General features: G+C 39.5%; 1 pseudogene; it reads left to right on the top strand.

The window, feature by feature from the left end:
- Nucleotides 1–651: 651 nt before the first annotated feature.
- LOC129084003 (annexin A2-like) lies at nucleotides 652–1,671 on the top strand (annotated as a pseudogene).
- Nucleotides 1,672–2,921: the final 1,250 nt, after the last annotated feature.

The raw sequence follows: 2,921 nt of genomic DNA on the forward strand, positions 1-2,921 counted from the left end.
TTTTGGAATATATCCCCCCTCAGATAAGGAGGGAGTACTGTAGATCTTTCCACATCCTGAAAAATACTAAAAAATCAAAGCTTTTTTGTGACCTTTATAATAAATTATTATAAAACTCATAAAAAATCCATTTTTTGACTGAAATAAAAAGGAATTATCATTACAGTTTTTAGTGTTTATATATATTAAACTATTTCTTGAAATAGAAAAATCCATTAAAATTAGTTTCATAAAAAATTTCTTTAAAAATGCTTAATTTTCTCTCTTCTCTCTTCATTATTAATAAGCTTTTTACAACAGTATTAATAAAAGTTATCTTGTAAGGAAACACTTTTGCTATTTTTTTCTGCTTTAGTTAGACATAAATTTAAAACAAGGTTTTGAACAACTTAAATTTTTAAAAAGGTGTTTATTCTCAATAACTATTTTAGTTAATGACAGAAACTAGTTAGATCCTGGATATAAATCAGTGGGAGACATTACTTTCTGACTCCACAAATGTTTTTTTTTAATGTTATTTTTCAACGTAATGAAAAGACAGCCCACTGAATGGAGAACTTATTCACCAATGATATAGCTGATAAAGAGTTACTATCCAGGCTCTGCATCTGGAGACACTGGCAGCTCTCAGTGCCTGGCGCAGTTTCTTTCAAAATGTCTACCGTTCATGAAATTCTGTGCAAGCTCAGCTTGGAGGGTGAGCATTCTACATCCGCAAATGCTTATGGGTCAGTCAAAGCCTACACCAACTTCGATGCTGACTGGGGTGCTTTGAACATTGAAACGGCCATCAAGACCCAAAGGTGTGGATGAGGTCACCATCGTCAACATTCTGACCAACCGCAGCAATGAACAGAGACAGAACATCGCCTTTGCCTACCAGAGAAGGACCAAGAAGGAACTTGCATTAGCCCTGAAGTCAGCCTTTTCTGGCCACCTGGAGATGGTGATTCTTGGCCTATTGAAAACACCTGCTAAGTATGATGCCTCCGAGCTGAAGGCCTCCATGAAGGGGCTAGGGACCGATGAGGACTCTCTCATTGAGATCATCTGCTAAAGGACAACCAGGAGCTGCAGGAAACTAACAGAGTCTACAAGGAAATGTACAAGACTGACCTGGAGAAGGACATTGTTTCTGACACATCTGGTGACTTCCGCAAGCTGATGGTTGCCCTTGCCAAGGGTAGAAGAGCAGAAGATGGCTCTGTCATTGATTATGAACTGATTGACCAAGATGCCCGGGATCTTGATGATGCTGGAGTGAAGAGGAAAGGAACCAATGTTCCCAAGTGGATCAGCATCATGACCCAGCAGAGCGTGTGTCACCTCCAGAAAGTATTTGAAAGGTAGAAGAGCTAGAGCCCTTATGACATGTTGGAGAGCATCAAGAAGGAAGTCAAGGGGGACCTGGAAAATGCTTTCCTGAACCTGGTCCAGTGTATCCAGAACAAGCCCCTGTATTTTGCTGACCGACTGTATGACTCCATGAAGGGCAAAGGGACACGCGACAAGGTCTTGATCAGAATCATGGTCTCCCGCAGTGAAGTGGACATGTTGAAAATCAGGTCTGAATTCAAGAAGTACGGCAAGTCCCTGTACTACTACATCCAGCAAGACACCAAGGGTGACTACCAGAAAGCGCTGCTATACCTGTGTGGTGGGGACAACTGAGGCCCGAGATGGCTTGAGTGTCTGTGAGCAGTGCTCCTGTGCTTCTGGCTAATGATTCTAGAAAATCAGCTTGCGACTAATAGCATGCCTCCCCCTCCGCCCTACCCCCGTGCCCATCTCTGTGAGGATGATGTTAGCATTGCTTCTACCCCCACTTTATTTTAGTTGCCCAAGCATTGCCTGGCTTTCCCAACTAGTCTCTCCTTTTAGCCAAAGAAATGAACATCCCAAGGAGTTGGAAGTGAATTCTATGATGTGAAACACTTTGCCTCTTGTGTACTGTGTCATAAACAGATGAATAAACTGAATTTTAACTTAAAAAAAAGAGTTACTATCCAAAATTTATAAATAACTCATATAAATCAATACCAAAAAAATAAACAACCCAATTAAAAAATGGGCAAAGAGCCTGAATAGATACTTTGCAAAAAAGGGCTTACAGATGGCCAATAGACATATGAAAAGATGCTCAGTATCACTAATCATCAGAGAAATTCAAATTAAAACTACAATGAGATATCACCTCACACCTGTCAGAATGGCTATCATCAATAAATCAACAACTGTTAAAAAGGACATTGAGAAAAGAGAACCTTAGTGCACTGTTTGTGGGAATGCAGACTGGTACAGCCACTGTGGAAAGTAGTATGGAGTTACTTCAAAAAAATTAAAAATAGAACTGCCTTTTGACCCAGTGACTACACTTCTGGGAATTTATCCAAAGAAACCTAAAACACTAATTTGAAAGAATATATGAATTCTATGTTCATTGTAGTGTTACCATAGCCAAGGTTTGGAACAGCCCAAATGCCTTTCAGTAGATGAGTGGATAAAAAAGTCGTGGTACATTTACACAATGAAATACTACTTGAATGTAAATAAAAAAGGAAATCTTACCCTTTGTGACAGCGTGGATGGACATGGAGGGTATTGCACTAAGTGAAATAAACCAGCCAGAGAAGGACAGGTACCATGTGTTTTCATGTGTGGAATCTAATGGACAAAATAAACTAACAAACAAAATATAAACAGACTCATAGATACAGAGAACAAACTGACAGCTCTCAGAAAGGAGGGAGTGAGGAGGAGGTAAAAAAGGAGAAAGGATTATGCTAAAAACAAAGGAGCATATCGGGAACTTACAAGAGGGTAAAGGAGGGATAAAGGATGATGGAAGGAAACTTGACTAGGGGTGGTCAACACACAATATAATATACATGTGATGTATTATAGAATTGTACACCTGAAGC

Source organism: Pteronotus mesoamericanus, unplaced genomic scaffold (assembly GCF_021234165.1).
Source record: "Pteronotus mesoamericanus isolate MK-2021 breed Mesoamerican mustached bat unplaced genomic scaffold, CSHL_Meso_final scaffold_174, whole genome shotgun sequence".
NCBI lineage: Eukaryota > Metazoa > Chordata > Mammalia > Chiroptera > Mormoopidae > Pteronotus > Pteronotus mesoamericanus.